The sequence below is a fragment of the Protopterus annectens genome, chromosome 9.part0 (assembly GCF_019279795.1).
Source record: "Protopterus annectens isolate FY-2018-M chromosome 9.part0, PAN1.0, whole genome shotgun sequence".
Taxonomy (NCBI): Eukaryota; Metazoa; Chordata; order Ceratodontiformes; family Protopteridae; genus Protopterus; species Protopterus annectens.
The window spans coordinates 1587730026-1587748309 of record NC_056743.1 but is presented as its reverse complement, the minus strand read 5'-3'; the positions used below and the strand labels follow the sequence as shown (position 1 = coordinate 1587748309).

The 18284-nt window shown below is 41.3% G+C and overlaps 1 protein-coding gene across 1 annotated transcript in view; it reads right to left on the bottom strand.

Moving 5' to 3' along the window:
- The window catches only part of LOC122812196 (volume-regulated anion channel subunit LRRC8D-like), a 148109-nt gene extending 130877 nt beyond the window's left edge, over positions 1-17232 (bottom strand). The window contains exon 1 of the mRNA XM_044084529.1: positions 16899-17232. The gene's annotated coding sequence lies outside the window, so the exon portion shown is untranslated. The remainder of the gene's footprint in view (positions 1-16898) is intronic.
- Between the last annotated feature and the right edge of the window lie 1052 nt (positions 17233-18284).

Sequence of the window (18284 nt, the reverse complement as noted above, 5' to 3'; positions counted from 1 at the left end):
GACAATCTGACCAGCTGTTCGTTTCCTTTGCCAAATTTAACTTTGGGAAAGCTATCTCTAAAGTATCCTTATCTCGCTGGATTTCCCAATGTATCCTACTGGCTTATCAAGCCTCGGGTAGACCCGCACCAGAAGGAGTTCGTGCTCATTCCACCCGCTCCATTTCTACTTCTGCGGCTTTCAAGTCTAGAGTTCCTTTGGATGATATTTGTTCTGCAGCCACTTGGGCTTCATCTCATACCTTTATCAACCACTACAAGCTAGAACTGCTTTCTAGAGGGAGAGCATCCTTTGGCTCTGCGGTGCTTCGTAATATCCTTCCATGATGGCCACCCAAGGTGCAGGTAGCTGGGGACTCTGTCCCACAGGTTGCTGACAAATGAACATCCTACTTCAGATTTACAAGTTATGTACTCACCATAACGTTCCATCTGAGTAGGTAGTTCATTTGTCTGCAACCATCCCCCCCTCCTTCCCCCTGACCTTCTTCGGATCTACTAGTTGTTAGATATCCTTTGTTGGATATATATTGAGAGGCAAACTCGATCTGAGGTCATGGAGGGTTAGCAGGGGATTATGGGTGAAGGGAGGAGCTAGGAGCTCGGATCCATTAGCTTGAAACAAGTTGCCGGCTCGGATCCGATATCGGATCTGTAACCCACAGGTTGCAGACAAATGAACTACCTACTCAGATGGAACGTTATGGTGAGTACATAACTTCTAATTTCATGCAATGACAACATCTAAAAAAAATAACAGATAGCATTTTTGCAGGAAGGCAAGCTCCCCAATGAGCTGCATACTAATTGTTACAACATGTAGTGAGCTAACACATATGAGGAAACACAGTTCTGAGCAAATACACTTGAGCAAAAAATAAATAAATAAATAATAAGCATTCAGGTATCAAACACATTATGGCAACCCAAAGATCATTACTTTAGCGCATTCAAAATATGAATGGGGCACTACTCAGTAGTGAAGATCCACAACCCTGGACCTGGGCAGCAGGTTACAGCATGCTCCAAAATACTGCAGAAGCAATCACATTCAAATTGTACTGTGTGGAGAAGGAGTGTACAGTGGTCCAAATGGCAGCTTCATAAATACTATAAACAGACACCTTCTTAAGGAAAGCTGCAATTGTGGCAACACTCTAATGGAGTGTGCTCTGACCTGACCCATCATGGTCTTTCCCTGTATGTCATAGCAGAAAGTGATGCAGTTTCCCAGCAATTTTGGAAGCATCTGTTTGGCTACTGCTCTGACCCATTTCTCTGGCTTGAAAGACATAAATAAGTGGTCAGATTAGCTGGAGTTTTTATTACTACCTAAGTTACCTGTGCACATCCATACTATGTAGAATCTTTTCTCCTTTGTAGTCAGATTAGAATAAAACACAAGTCTCTCTACAGACTGTTTAGTTAAAGCTCAGAAAAGTTGGACATGAATGAAAGATTGGTCTTCATCGATACTCGGTCGTTACAGGAAACTGTGTGTGTGGTTCCATACATTTCAAATCCTGTAGTTCAGAGATTTTTGTGGTTGAGATGATGGTTGACAGATACATATTTCCATCATAGTCATTAAATCCTTCTAGCTGGCTCAGTTAATGTATAAGGGAATGTCTTCAAGAAGTCATGTTACCACTGCACTTTGCCCTTAAGAGACACACCATCAAATGTTGGTGTATACAAATTGAAGCACACCACTCAAATGGAAAGGTCTGAATAATTTTTAACCTAGAAAATGAAAGACCTTAAATCCTTCAATAATCCTGAGAGATTAGCACAAACTCTCTTTATATTCAGTAGTCTATCAGCTGCTTTGAAGTGATCTGTCTCACTTTTCGAGCTATGAAAGAGCCAATCTTATTTGACCTTCTGTTTCTTAGCAAAACCAGAGAGTCTACAAGCACCCTAGTATGGACCTAAATCTATACCAGCAAATAAACAAGACTCACTGGAAGTTCAGTGTATTCCCAGCCTATGGAATACGTTACCATTATACGTCAAAGTACTGCTTTGTTTACCTTTAAAGCTAATCTTGATGATTAAGTACGAATTTACACCAGGGTTATCACTTAAGGCCCTGCATGATTTGGGAAGTGAGTTGTACTAATTGCTTGTAAAGGGTGACAAGAACATTTAAGCATGTCTCTTAAAGACATGTAGAGCTAGGCATCTTGTGTTTAATCTGATTACTTGTCTAGTGTTGTTCCACTGTTCCCCTAATATGCTGGTTGACCGTCTGTAATAAATGCTGTATTTACTGTTGCCCTTGTGGCCATGGTCATGGCTAAAAAGTGGCTATTGACCAGTCCATTTATCTAACTAACAAATAGAAAAATAAAGGAGTATTTAGGAGTTGTCTCTTCACATCTTCAGGAAAAGGCACATGCATATTAACAAATAATAAATATATGGAGCATCAAAGAGGCATCTCTTTAAACCTTCAAGAAAGGGATCATACATGCTAACAAATAATAAATAAGAAACATTCAGGAGTTGTCTCTCTACATCTTCAGGAAAGGGCTTGTATATGTAACCAGGTGTGCTTAAGGATGACTGTCCCTGTGGTAGCTGCCCTAGAACATGATCATCAGTGTAACAGCCACATTTTATGGCATGCTTGCCAACCTTTGTACAGTTTGTGATAGCCTAGTCACCTTACTTTTTAAGGATTCAATTTCTTTCTCCTGATCCATGTCTTCTATCTGCTTTAGTATTTTTCCTGGTTATAAATCCGTGTACATCTGACAGTTAATAGCCTTTTCTCCATTATACCAAATGTAAATACATTTTTCTCAAGCCAATCCAATTCCCTAATTTCCCCTGTCATTAGGTAAGTTATTTAGGATGATTTAAGGACATCTAGCTGCTTCCAAAGAAATGACAGCAGACTTCACTGATGAGTTATTGAACAGGTACTGTCGTCAGTCCTGAACCCCCTAAAATCTGTTAGGCTTCTTTGGAGGCAATGTTTATAACTCTAGGGAAACACTCTTAAGAAACAAAAATCCTCAAATGCTGATGTTACTGAAGTAATTGCAGAAGGCCTGGATTGTTCAATGTCCAACAGGTCACAGTATTTTTTTCTGGGTGGGAAAATGTTCCCTGTTGCTTTAACCTTCCACTTGAAATGCTCCCTCATAAGACCGACTCTTTCTATAAATGAAACATCCTAAGGGAAGGGGCAGAACCTGAAGAAATAGTATCATTGTTATTTGTATGAAATCCCAAAGGCTAGGTGATTCGGTCTGAATAGCCCATATCCTCATTGTCTAAGTCAGACTGTCATGACTCTTTGGGGGAAGAGGTCCTTTTACTGTTTTCCTGTTTCTACCCCTCAAGTAGATAGGGTTTGAGTTATAACTAGGGCTGTGACAGCTCACTACAGCATCATGAAGTAAATACCTTAGAATTGTCTGTAATCAGAAGATAAACAGAGTGACCCAACCCCGAATACCTATCAAACAGGATCCATACCCAGGTGTCTAAGCCTAAGTCATGTTCTAGGCCAGAGACTTAGCTAAACCAAAAATAATGGAATGATGCTTAGTTATCCCCTGTGCAGAATTTCTAGTGCTTATGGCATCTACAGAAACAATCAGAGTATCAGAAACCTGCTAATTATGAGGGAGGGCACTCTCCTGCTCAGTTTTAGACTCTAAAACAATGTCCTTTCTGGATGCCAGGCAACCAGCATCCAGCTGCAGCACATTTTCTTCAGGAAACCATACTCAGAGGCGATGTAGCTGGTTCATTCAGAGACTTCCACACTAGTGCTGACCTCGCTCAGGAAAGGGGAGTGGTATTGGCATTAACAGTCTTCTGTACTGAAGATAAAGATCTGTGATAGCTCAGGCCTTGGCAGTATCTGTGGCTGGGTAACTGTACCTTCAGTCATTTATCCCACATGCTCTCTTAACAAGATGCTTCTGAGGTCTCTCCAGTTTAAAATGTTTCATGTGGTCTTCAGCACAAACCAGGTGTGTAGCTACATATTAAAACACATAAAAAGCTACTGTTTACAGTATGCCATACAACACAGCTTCTGTAGATATTTCAGCACCATGACAGATCTATATACCATCACAACTTAATCTATAGCTCTAGGAATAATTGCACCCTTACAGCTTGTGTTTTTGTTATTATGATATGGACCTTTGAAACAGTCAACCACTCATTTTTTCTAACTAAGCTAGAGAAACTTAACTGCAGTACAAACATAATTTATTGGCTAAACATTTACTTCTTAAACAGAAATGGTCAAGTACACATAGATTCCTCCACTTCTAATGTCAGGACTTTCTACTGCGGTGTACCACAGAGGTCAGTGTTGGGGACACTCCTTTTTTTTCTTGTTTTTTCAAAGACCTAAAACAAGACCCTCTCCCCCTTTAAACCTTGCCATGAACACAGATAACATTATTCTACTTAGATAACTCTTACGCCAGTTTTTAATAAAAATATCAGTCTTGCTTTACAGCTTTATAGCATTGAACATGAAAATGCAAGCTTACCATAAACCCAAAGAAATCATCAGTTATAGTGTTTGCCACCCCATGAAGGTTATTGGGAGCAACATCATTACTTCTCTGAAACCCCTAAGTAAAACCATCCCTCATGCAAATACTAAGTGGGTAAGTTTGTACACAGCTGGCAAATAGAGGCTATGAAAATCAAACCCAGCACTCCTGCAACGTATAGGTTTAATAGCATGAAGCAAAATGCACAGTTAAAAAACATTTAACCCATATGTAGCCAATACCAGTTATGTCTTGGTGGCAATATTCCATTACAAAAACAGAGTAGGTAGTTAAAGCCATTTGTAAAAAACTTGTTTTAAATTCAGAACTTTCCTATTACACACACAAAAAGCAGTAACTGATTCTAGTCATAAGTTTTTTTTTACTGCAACTCCTTTTAACTGCTATTTTGTTGTTAATAACTAGGTAAGGTAACTAGACAAAAACGATTTGGCTTTGAGGGTAATCTGAGAGTTTTATAGAATGAACACACCAACTAATGACATGGACAATAAAATATGGGTTCACCACCATACATAATAATGAATAAGCAGGATCTGGCTCCAGGGTATCCAGGAATAGGGCAGTGACTACATTTCCAATGTACATACTTTTTTCCCTTCCTGCTGACCATCTATTCTGCCACCCTAATTTTAGTAGCTCTCAGAGGGTCTATGTGGTAAGCCCTAACACCCACTGCATGCCTCTGGTCTGGGTTCATATGGCAGCATGAAAACAGCAGGAGCTGACGGGGGGGGGGGTGCTGAGGCTATGCCTGTTCATGTCTTACACAGGTAGACCTGGGACACAAGTTATGGCATGCAGATCCAGTAATTACATCCTCATGGAGACTGATGACTTGCCAGGATACAGTGGCTTATAAAGGAGGTGGTGTTATTAAGGGGTTGTGTTACTCACATGAGTTACAGAGACACAAATAGATGAAGACTGTGCACTTCCTTTAATAATTTCTACTTATCATATCAAATTATTTACTTTAAATGTTCATTTTTTATTTTTATTTATTTATTTATTTAACATTTGTTGACCGGGAAAGTCCGACTAGGTTCCACAGAGCCTGTTTTCAGCGGAGGCCCGGGGAGAAATACTCCAGATGCATGTCTTTGGAATGTGGGAGGAAACCAGAGTACCCGGAGGAAACCCACGCGAACACAGGGAGAACATGCAAACTCCACACAGAAGGCACCCCAGCCGAGAATCGAACCGGAGAACCTCTTGCTGTGAGGTGACAACATTAACCGCTGCACCACTGCGCACCATCATGCTAGTTCAGACCCTTTCAGGTGGGCCTAATGCTGACAAGTAAATTCCTTATGTGCGCTCAATAGAGTATATGCCAGCACACTCATACTACAAGTAGGTATGCCTGTCTCTACATTGTTGTGTTCTCTCTGTAACCAGAAGAGTTGCTTGATTTAATAGAGCTGGATAGACATGTTGAGATAAATGAAAGAAACAGACTAAAGAAATACTCAGAAAGATAGATGTGATAAATGCAATGCAATGCAGTATCAGAACAGATCAGGATCTAATGTGCACTATCCCAAATAATAGACTAAAAATATCAGCACAGGCAGAAAAACTTAGAAGATATGCAGGTAAATATAAAAGAAAAGTACAAAATAATCAGTTTATTGATGACCCAAAAAAGTTTTACAGATAATTGGGAAACAAGACAAAAGGAATTGAAACACCACCAAAAAAGAAGAAATAGATACATTTTGGAGAAATATCTATGAAGATCCTGTGGAACATAACAAAGATGTTAAATTGATAGAAGAAGTAAAAAAGAATAAGAAGTTCAAATGTACAGGATATGAACTGAGATGAAGTATTGGCCAGAGAGATTGAAATAAAGTTAAGAAAAACTCCTAATTGGAAAACCCCAGGCCCAGATGCAGTACCTAACTTCTGTCTAAAAGTATTAACATCTTTACATGAAGATTTAGCCATGAGTAAGAACTATTTGTATGCACACCCCAAACAGACGCCAACCTGATTAAAAACAGTAAAACAATTATCCTGCTTAAGAGAAAACCTGCAAACTATCCTAAAAACTATAGACCAATAACTTGCCTTCCGACGACCTATAAACTATACACTGGAATTGATGCTGACAGAGCTTATAGTCATTTAGAAGAAAACTCAATCATAGCAATAGAACAAAAAGGTAACAAAGGAAAGTCATATGAAACAAATGATTGTTTGTGTTTAAAAAAGTCATAATGGAGAACTACAAAAAGGGGAAAAATCTAAGTGTGGCATGGACTGACTACAAAAAGGCATTTGACAGTATCCCACATTCATGGATAAAAGAGTGCTTAAAATGTATAAGATATACCCTTCTCTGATCAATTACATTACAGCAACCATGAAACAGTGGCAAACCACTTTGCAGTTAAGCCATGATAAAGGACAAATTATTATTCCAGGGATAAAAATCCAAAGGGGGATATTTCAGGGTGACTCTTTGTGAAAGTGTAAAGACTTCTCAACTTCTTTTTGTGGACGATTTAAAACTGTAGAGTTCATCAGATGAGGAAATGAAAGCACAACTGCAAGTGTTCAAATTCTTTTTCAGATGATATAAGAATGTCATTTGGCCTTGATAAATGTGCAAAAGCAAACTTTAAAGCAGGAAAGCTGCAATACCAAGAAAACATCAGATGTTATGTAGTCCTATCTCGCCGTAATTCTTGCTGGATGGGTTCGGAGCCGATATTCGGCTCCGACTCGGCCGATACTAAAGCTCGAGAGCTTTTACTGGCTCGAGACTAACCTCTATCCCATGGTGCCTCACGGCAATTCCCCAGATCTCGTTTGCCGTGAAAGCTTTGAGGTTGCCTCATTACTGGCTCTTTGGCTAAGTAGCAAATTTTTACTAAATCTTGTTCTTTTTTCACCACCTTTCTTCAATCTTTTCTCTTATAGTTAATAACTCTTATTGTGTGGTTGTACTGAGTGTTTGACCCCTATTTCCCCCCATAGGATTGTATGGCCCATTTCAGTTAGAGGGCCGTAGTTGCCCGTTTAAGTTAGAGGGCCTTTCCTCCCTGAATGTTTCTTATATATCAAAAAAAAAAAATATATATATATATATAGAATCTTTCTAAATTTCTATCTTTACTGTTGGTATTTTTACCTCAGTAGATAGTTTTTTCTTAGTACAGTTAGCGATGTTGTCTTTTTTCATAGGTAGCTTTATTAGTTTGTTCTTGTTAGCACGTCTAAAGAAAAGGACAGAGAACACAAGGACCATCGCCCTTCAGGGTTTAAAAAATGTGATAAATGTTCACAAAAGATGTCACTGACAGACAGTCACACTAGCTGTGTGTACTGCTTAGGAGAAGCCCACTTACAAGAACCCTGTACTTTTTGCCATGCCTTCAGTACTAGGGTTCTTAATGAGAGGAAACGCAAACTCATAGGTAGGGGTTTTATGACCGGTTCCTTCCAGGAACAGCTGGAACTTGGTCAGACAGCTCCTAAGACTACCAAACGGAAATCGTCGGCTCCAGCTTCGGAACCGTCGAAAAAGTCCAAAACGGCAAAGCCAAGGAGTTCTGGCTCTGATTCAGCTTCTTCTGCCTCGGTGCCGTCGGTCTGTTTGGTGCTGAGGCAACCTTCGGTACAGAGACAGTTACCTGAGATTGACCCTGTCTCACCTACCTTGAGATCTCCTGTTTTGGAGAGGAGGAGATCTCCTTCTGTCTCCACCCGATCCTCCAGGACACTCTCGGATGAGGACATCGAGCGGGTGGTGAAGAGGTTGCTTTCTGACCTGGCTCTGACAAGGAAATTGACCCCTCCGGACATAAAGGCTTCGGAGCCGACCTTTTTGCAATCCACTGCTCCTCCTCCGACTGCTTTGCTCTCGGAGCCAATCACTTTAGGTTCCTCGATGTTGGATCCTTCGGTTCCGAGGATTCTTCCTGATTCCTTGGAACCGATAACTCTATCCTCAATGGCTCAGTCTGTAGCAGTGATATCTGGGAGCCGATGCTCTCGAGTCGACTCCGAGGGGGATAGTCACCCTGGATTTTCGTCAGAACTGACCCTCCCTCTCGGCACTTCGGCTCAGTTCCAACATCTGCTTCAGAGCCATTCTCCCTCGCTCAGAGTCGACCATCCGTCTCCTCGGAGCAGAGGTCTTCTTCATAGTGGGGGGGGTCCTTCGAAGCAATAGAGAAGGCTTTATCTTCTACAAAAGCCATACCTTTGGAACCGATGTCCCTCCAGCAATCGGCAGCAACCTCTTCTCCCCTGCCACCCCCACAGCGTAGGGAACCAGAGACTCAAGCAGTCCCCATTGGAGGTGCCCCCTCTTCTGAGACCTCCCCTGATTATCCCACTGGAGAGCTCCCTCGGAAGAGACTTTGTAAGAGGAAGCATGTTGACTCACCTGAGTCTGTCAAGTCTGACACTGATTTGGAGAAATCAGAAGGGTCCCCTAGAACCCCTCTGAGGATGTCTCCTTTTCTGACATCCTGGAAATCCTCAGACAGAGGGGTGATTGGAAGACCTCTAACCCTACTGAGGATGAATCAGTGTATCTTGAGGCCTTTGGTTCCCGACCTTCCACCTCCTGGGTGACACCACTTTATGACCAGCTCTTGGGGGTCATATCGCGGAAAGCCTGGACCTCCCCAGACACAGTGGAGCCTGTCCTGAGGAGGCCAAACAAATTTATGACTGTATCAAAAGATAAGTCCTTTCTTTCCAAAGGTGTTTCTGTTGATGCTATGGTGGTAGCAGTGGCCACCAAGAAGGAGTTGTCCGACACATCTTCCAATATCTATACTATTAACAAGGAGTCCAGGACAATGGATAGATATGGAAAGAGTACCTTCTCTTCAGAAGCATTTACCTTGAGATCGCTGAATTACCTTACCCATTTCACTCAACTTCAGAGGGATCTCCTGAAAGGGTTGGGAGATACCCTTCAGGGTTCAGTAACTTCGGGATCCACGGATAAGGTTTCTGCACAGCTCTCCACCCTTACATCGATAGCTAACTCCTCCATGAGGCTGATTTCCTATACAGCGGATGGAGCGAGTAGGGCAGCAGCAGCAGGAATCTCTCTTAGGAGACATTCCTGGATGCATCTTTGCAATTTCACGGAATCCTTTAAGTCTTCCTTCACCAACGTCCCCTTTGATGGTTCATCTCTTTTTGGACCTTAGGTGAAAGAAACCTTGACCAGATGCGAGCAGGAAGGGAAAACCTTATCTGCTGTCGGAGTCTGTTTCTCCCTTCCTTCTAGACCCTATCCCAAGGGTCAAACAGGAGGGAAAATGTGGTTCCGTAAATCCCAAAAAGGTTTCCCTCAGGCACAAGGTCAACCCTCCCCTAGGGGCAGAGGGGGAGGATATAATGGAAGATGCTGTCCTCGTGACAGAGGAGGTCCGTATCACCAGGGAGATAGAGAAACCTCTGATCATACCTTCCATCGCCCCTGAGGGGTTGCCCGACTGTCTGTCTCTGGAGGCAGTCTGGGGTCGTCTATCACTGTAGCCAAGCTCCTGGCTAAACATTTCACAAGATCATTGGGTACAAACCATAATATCCAGAGGTTACCTGATTCCCTTTGTTTCCGATCCCCCCGGTAAACCGGTCTCTTCCAGACGTGACATCCATTCAACTAGACCGTGCAACATCAGAGGTCATGTCGTTGCTGCGAAAAAGAGTCATCCAAGAAGTCCCCACAGAACAAATAGGATCTGGAACTTACTCACGATTCTTTTTAGTTCCAAAGAAGACAGGAGACTGGAGATCAATTCTAGATCTCAGCAAACTCAACAACTCTGCAGTCGATATTTCCCTTTATCGGGAAAGACAATTGGATGTGCTCAATAGATCTTCAGGACGCGTACTACCACATCAAAATGGACAGGCGCTGCAGAAGACACTTACGCTTTCAGCTGGGAGCCAGTCATTTTTAGTTTCAAACACTGCCCTTTGGCCTCACTACAGCCCCCAGAGTGTTCACCAAATGCATGGCAGTGGTACCAGCTCACCTGACACGTCAAGGATTCCAGGTGTTTCCATACCCAGATGACTGGCTCCTCACTGCTACCACCGAACATCAACTGATCAGAACCAGGGACGAGACTCTATCCTTGTGAGCCAGATTAGGCATCACTGTAAACCTAAAAAAATCATCCTTATCTCCATCGCAGCACATTGTATTCTAGGCTCAGAAATAGACTCAACCACCATGTCAGCAAGACTAACACCAGAAGGAGTAGAATCATTGTGCAACCAAGTCAGATCTTTGCTAAACAGTCACAAAGTTCAGGCCAGAGTAGTCCTTCAAGTCCTAGGGCTATGGCCTCCTCCACTCTATTAGTTCCTGTAGCCCATCTACACATGAGAGTACTTCAGTGGCTACTATTTGCCCAATGGTCAATACAGGATCTTCCCCTGTCTCATCATATTCTCATCACAAACACCTGCAAGAAGGATTTGACATGGTGGTTGCATACGGAACAACTTCTTTTAGGTCGTCTGCTTGTTCCTCCTTAAGAAAAAGGAAGTCTTGACCACGGACGCCTCCCAGATAGGGTGGGGGGCATTATCTGGGAATGAAAGTCCAAGGTACTTGGCAGAACCATGGGAACCACTTGCACATCAATGTTCTGGAGATAAGAGCCGTGCTATATGAGTTGCAAGCACTTCACAGTTCTCTTCCCACTGGGACAATTGTGATTCAGTCAGACAACATGTCTGTTGTGTGGTATATAAACAAGCAAGGGGGAACCAAATCTTATCCGCTTTGTTGAGAGGCCTTAAGAGTTTGGAAATAGGTGATGGACACTCAGCGCTTTCTGGTAGCAACGCACATCCCGGGGAAGTCCAATGTGATAGCAGACAAACTCATTCGAGCAATTCTCATGCCTCACGAGTGGTCCCTGAATGCAGAAGTTGCGAAAGAGATCTTTCACAGATGGGGCCAGCCTTGCTGCGACCTATTCGTCACACAGTTGAACACCACATGCAGCAGCTACTTTGCCCTAATTCCCCATCCGGGGATGTCACCCAGGGATGCTCTAGTCCATGACTGGCCCCCGGGACTCCTTTATGCTTTCCCACCTTTTCCTCTCATTCCAAAATTAATACAGAAAGCGAAACAGTTGAGGAGTACCCTGATCTCATTGCTCCTTACTGGCCTCGTCAAGTCTGGTTTCCTCTTCCTGTGGTCCTACCTCTTGGAGGAACCATGGATTCTGGAACCATTTCCAGACCTCCGGATTCATCAATCTGGGCAGTTCCATCCTGCCATCAACACTCTAAAATTGACAGCATGGCTGCTCCAGTTCCATGAATAGCCAGGTGCGTTTCCCTTTCACCTTCAGTCAAACACATTCTGATTTCATCCCACAAGCCTTCCACTAGGAAGTTATACTCCAGCAAATGGAAAAGGTTTTCTATTTGGGCTGTAAACCATGGTTTAGATCCATATACAGCTCCTATAGAATCTATTTTGTCCTTCCTTGCATCCATCTTTCATGAAGGAGTTGCGGCTGCTACAGTTAGAGTTCAGTTAGCTGCCATCTCTAATTACCATTTTGGCTACATGGGAAATCCCATCATGTCCCACTCATTGTGTAAAACCTTTTTGAAGGGAATTCTCCTTCTCAGGCCTCCTATCAAACAGCCACCAGAACCCTAGGACCTAAACTTAGTTCTCACATCCTTAATTTCTTACCCCCCCCCCCCCTTTGAGCCCTCTTCTTCTTTGGAGCTGAAATTATTACCTTGGAAAACAACTATTCTTAGTAGCCATAACCTCTGCTGGGAGAGTCTCATAATTGCAAGCTCTTACTATTCGACCTCCTTACATTGTTTTCCACAAGGATAGAGTCTCACTTAGGAGTAACCCTTCCTTTCTTCCCAAGGTATGTGCAGAACATAATCTTAACATTACCATTGAGCTACCAGTGTTTTTTTCCAAATAATTCTAATAAATCTGAATACAGACTTACCAGTTGGACATCCATAGAATTGTCAGGTTTTACCTACACTGGACTAAAGAATTTAGAAAATCAGATCAATTATTTGTTTCCTTTTTGGACAAAAATAAAGGCTTGCCTGTTTCTAAGGTTACCCTTTCAAAATGGCTTTCAGATTGCATTTCCTTTGCTTATCAGACTGCTGGCAAACAGTTACCCAAAAAAGTAAAAGGCCACTCTACAAGGGCAGAATCAACTTCATGTGCCTTTAGATCTAGGCTCCCAATTGATACTATTTGTGCAGCAGCTACTTGGGCAAGAACGCATACCTTTGTCACTCATTACAAATTGGATTTGGCCTCCCGGGACAGGTCATCCTTTGGGTCCACTGTGCTAAAGAGTCTTTTCACTTGAGCTACCCAGGATAAAGGTGCTAGGGACACTGTCCCATCCAGCAAGAATTACGGCGAGATAGGACTACATAACATAAAGAAGTTATGTAATTACCATAACATTCCATGTTTGTAGTCCATCTCGCCTACATTCTTGTGTCCCTCCCTCCTGCCCCCTTCCTGTTCCTGGAGGATCTGGTGGACTATACTTATGCTGTCTGACCTGGTTGTAGTTGTGTCCACCTGGCATGGATAATGTTACACAATGTTTGTCTGTATGTACACAGTTATACATAGTTTCATAACTATTAGGTACTTATTGCTTTCTTGCAAACAAGATCTGGGGAATTGCCGTGAGGCACCATGGGATAGGGGTTAGCCTCACGCCAGTAAAAGCTCTCGAGCTTTAGTATCGTCCGAGTCGGAGCTGAATATCAGCTCCGAACCCATCCAGCAAGAATGTAGGCGAGATGGACTACAAACATGGAACATTATGGTAAGTACATAACTTCTTTTTGGGGACAGGAATGTGATACAAAAGAACTTGAGCAAGAGGTAGTGTATAAATATTTGGGAACTGATGCAGGATCAACAATAAAAAGTGAACAAATACAAATAAAACTTAGTAAGGAATATTTTAGAAGACTTAAATTAATACTGAAAACAGCGTTGACATCTAGGAACAAAGTCCAAACTATAAACCAATTTGCTCTTCCTGTCCTAACATAGTTTTGCAGTGATTGACTGGCCTCAAAAGGTGTTGGATAGATTGGACAGGAAAACAAGGATGCTTCATACTCATCAAATGATTTATAAAAGTTAGTGCATACCAAGATTATATATTCCCCTTTCTGAAGGAGGTATGGGCCTCCATGAAATTGATTACATGTATAGATCTGCAATTGTAGGACTACCTACATATCTGCTGATCTCACAAGACCCAGACATAATGAAAGTTTTAAAATATGAGGAGAACAAGTCTAAGATGACTTCCCTGCTTAGTTTGGTAGAAGTACATCAGCATCAATCAGGAATGGATATCAAACCAGAAGTAGATAAAACTTAGGCAGCAACTAAGTGTGCCAAAAAAAACAAAAGAAAGAATATAAGGTGAAGGATCAGATGAAAAGGCAAGAAATGTGGAAAATGCATAAATATAGTTGCAAGTATAGAAAACTCTTGGAACAACCTCATATTGATCAGTATCGAATGCAGGAATGGTTAAGGAGAGGTGAATTTAAACCAAAAGATGAAAGGTTATTATTGGAGACCCAAGATAGTGGACTACATACACATCGGTTTACAAAGTCCATTGAACATGTAGGAGAAACAGAGAAATGGAGGTTTTGTAAAACAGAATAGGAAACAGTCGCACATCTTGTTGCTGGTTGTGATATACTAATGGCAAAAGGACTGTATACTGAAAGGCATAATAATGTGGCAAGACTGTTACATTGGGGATTGTGTAAACATTATGGTATTGAAGTGGCTGAAAAACACTGGAAACATGAGCCACAAAGCATTACAGAAAATTATGTAGTTTATATCACATGGCATCACCCATTACCAACAGTTCAAAAATAGATGTTAGAAAACCAGATATAGTGGTCCATGAAAAGAAGACAAAAGTAGTATTGATCACTGAAATCGCTACACCCAGTGACTACAGTGTCTTATGTACAGAGAGACACAAAGTCATAACATACCAGGATTTGCAGGCAGAAGCAAGGGCAATGTGGAAGAAGGATACCCAGACAGTTGCAATAGTAGTAGGAGGAACGGGTCTTATAAAAAAGAATTTACAGTCATAGTTAGATATGTTACCGATACATGTAACTGTACAAACTGCAGAAGGAGTGATTACTGGGCACATTGCGTGTGGCGGGAAGAGCACATTTGGCTAACATCAAAGATTGAAACAATACTAATTTTATGAACTTTATCATACTTTGACTTAGGAATGGGGTCCATTCTCATCATGGTATTAGAAACCCCAAAGACTTGGAGATTTAAAAAAAAAGGAGTGACCGTTATTATATTTACAGTAGTTTATTCAGTCATTCTTTCTCTAACAACCAGATCAGTGTTGTGAGGAAAGTGAATTATATCCCAGCAGTAACTGAACACAAGGCAGAGAACCTAATCCTGGATAGGATGCCAGTCCATCACTGGGTACACCTTTTACCCAGTATAAAGTAAGCCCATGCATGGCTCCTTGAAAAATGTTTGCAGGAACATCTGTATTCTCTTAAATCATCATAATTCTTCACTTCAGCTAATGCCTTGCTCAGTTAGTTCCTACCCATCATTTGCTCAACACCTCCAAAAGGGTCTACATATTTTGAATATAATCTCACTTATGATCTCTTGTGTAAATACTATCTTATTTTCTTGTTGTAGCTACCTTTAGCTCCATTATCCCTCACAGCTATGATCAAAATATCTTCATATTGGGTACAGAATATCATCTGGGGAAAGCTAAATTCACAACCCTCTAGCCAGAAACTCTCCTTTCAGTTAATAGGCTCCATCATTTACCTCTTGGCTACTATTTTCCCTTCCAGAAAAAAAATAGTAAGAGTGTGAGTGCGGCATAAGTGACTGGGACTGTTACAATTTTCCAGGAGTCACTGAGATATAATAATGCTGTTTACTGCATATGCATTGCAGAAGTCCTATGGGGACTAAATGCTGGAAACCCACGTGTGCCATCAGTGGTGACCAGTCCTTCACTAACCCATCTGTGCTGACCAGGTCATCCTGCACTTTACCTTTCATACAGCCAAACAAGAAAGTAATAACCAAGGCAAACCAAAACCTGTACTATCATGACATAAATAAAAAGACAGGTACACCACAATGAAGGATAGTGTACAGATAGTACTTAAAGGCCTCTTTCTCCTTATGACTGCAGAAAAGGTCTATATTCATTTAAGTTTCCTATTCTCACCTGCGTTTAGAGTTCAGACACAACTGAGTCACATGGACACTTTATAGTGTAGGAGGAAGTAACAATAGTAAATATTAGGCCTTGCAGCTGTCATGTGACAGGGTTAACATGACTACTTATGGTGAAGGTTACTGGATGTCACATTATACAGTCAGGGAGGAGGTAATAATGGTTAATGTTAGACTATGCACCTGTGACATGTCAGGGCTGAAAGCCTGTTCATGGTTGGAAGAGCTACTGGTTAGGATATCTGTTATAATAAAACAACAACTTTTATGCTGTCTAGTGCATGATTATTAGTGCTAATTATCAAGTGGCTATCAGAATTTCACATATGCCATCATAATGCTGCAGTCAGCGAAAACATGTGGCTTGCCTTCTGTTCTACCCTAAACATTTTCGTTTTCTCATTTGAATGTACAATATGCACACAGTTTTAGGATTTATGAGAAATAAATAGTTAAGAAACCTCCAGCATGAACAAAATTCATTCACTCTCTTAGTATAGTTACTCAGACTTAAATTGACTGAAATGCTCTATACAGGTTCCAACTCATCAGACTTTAGTAATCTATCATCCACGGAGCTGATAGGCATTTATAGTGCGCCACTGAGAACTTTACAATAAAAACAACAAAATAATTACTTCAAGGTCAGTCAAAGAATCATGAACATTCTCAGCACTGACAGAAAGATTTGTACAAGTTGTGAGCCAAAGTTCAAAATTCAGATCCTCAGAGGCTTCCTTAAACATAGTCAAATAAAAGGTATGTGCTAAGCAGGAGATTTAAAAAAAACTGCTGTCCTCATCCACAATATAGTTCTGTCTCTTCTTGCGCAAACTTTTGCTTGCGACTGTTATTACTTGCTTCATTTGAAAAGCTGGGCACAAACATACTGATAGAAAAAGAAAATAACATTCCCCTCCTCCACTTCATTTACTGCTGTGGGCTGTGATTTTGCTTTCCTTGAAAATACGAAAGTAAACCGACTTTTGCTTGCACTGCTGTTTTACTTCTAAGTTAAAAGTACAAATGGCTATCAATACTTACTGTACTCCTTATCTTCAGCCACGCAGACGCCCAACAATCCTGACAGCTGTGTGTATGTGTTTTTCTAAGCTGATCTTCATCAGACTGCAATGTCTGACTCCAGTTGCTACAGACAATGTGACAGTGTGACCATATTGTAGAAACTCAAAGCTCATTCTTCTGGGGACAGAAAAGTTGCCAGGACTAAGTTCAGCTTTTGGCTACTTGCCCTACTTTTTCTATACAAGAGATATCAACAATTGTACCATGTGACAGGTTGCTTCTTCCTGCTCTTTCTGTTGCCATGGTTATGCTGGTATGCCTGCAGGAACAGACTTTTAAAGCATTGTAAAACAGCACATTAGTATGAGTGAAAAAATGCTGCAGCACAGACTACAGTCTTTCTAATGGTATTTGCTCTTATTATAGAGAAGGTACACAGTGGCACATCTCTTCCTGTTTGCCAGCTAACCCTTCATTCAACAAACTACATAATATGTAATAGGAATAGAAATGTAACCACGTGAGCAGCACCAGCGTTTAGTAAGGAAGCTGCGAGAGTGAGTTTTTGCTGGAAGACTAGCAGCTCAGATGTTGGGAGATATGAGCCTTAAGAATGGGGTCTAATTATACAACACAGAATATCACCTGTCAGGCTATCCGGAGTAGCCTGATGACAAATTTGTAGCGCAGTCACTCGGTGATAACCAGGCTGACGTGAGCTCAGAATCAGGCCTGAATTGTGAAAAAAAACCTAATACAAGGATGCCATGAGTCTTGCAAGTCACATGGTTCTTCTGTACATGGGGCCATAATCACCAGAGTAATCACGGCTGACAATTTCTTCAGTGGATTTTATAACTGATTAGGAATAACTATTTGATAATTTTAATGATGCTGTGGTACACTCAAACATTTATCATGCCAATAGGAAGAAGATATAAACATTTAGCCAGGTTACAAATGTTACTTATCCTGTATGCCTAGACAAAGTCTACAACTACTTCTTTACTCTTGCTTAAGGAACAAGGGCCCTATGAAACACATTTCTAGAGATACAGTCAATCGAGATGATAATGAAGTTGAGGTTACCCATATCAATGAGCAGAACTTCCACTGGCAGCAGGGACCAATCAGACAACAACAGGAATTAATATGTAATTCGAAGTTTCTTCCTTCTGCAGCATACACAGAAGTAATCAAACATAAAGCAACTTTAAAATGGGTTTAAGAAGTTGTTCATGCAAATATTTTAGTGCATCTATATTTACCAAAGCTAAGATTGCACTCCTTTTGAATAGAAGCACTCCAGGATAGCAATAAACATTGAAAACAATTGCCACATTAAACAAAATAACAGTAAACAGCTTTAGTGAGGTTCAGTTTGCAAAAATGCCCTTGCTGTTT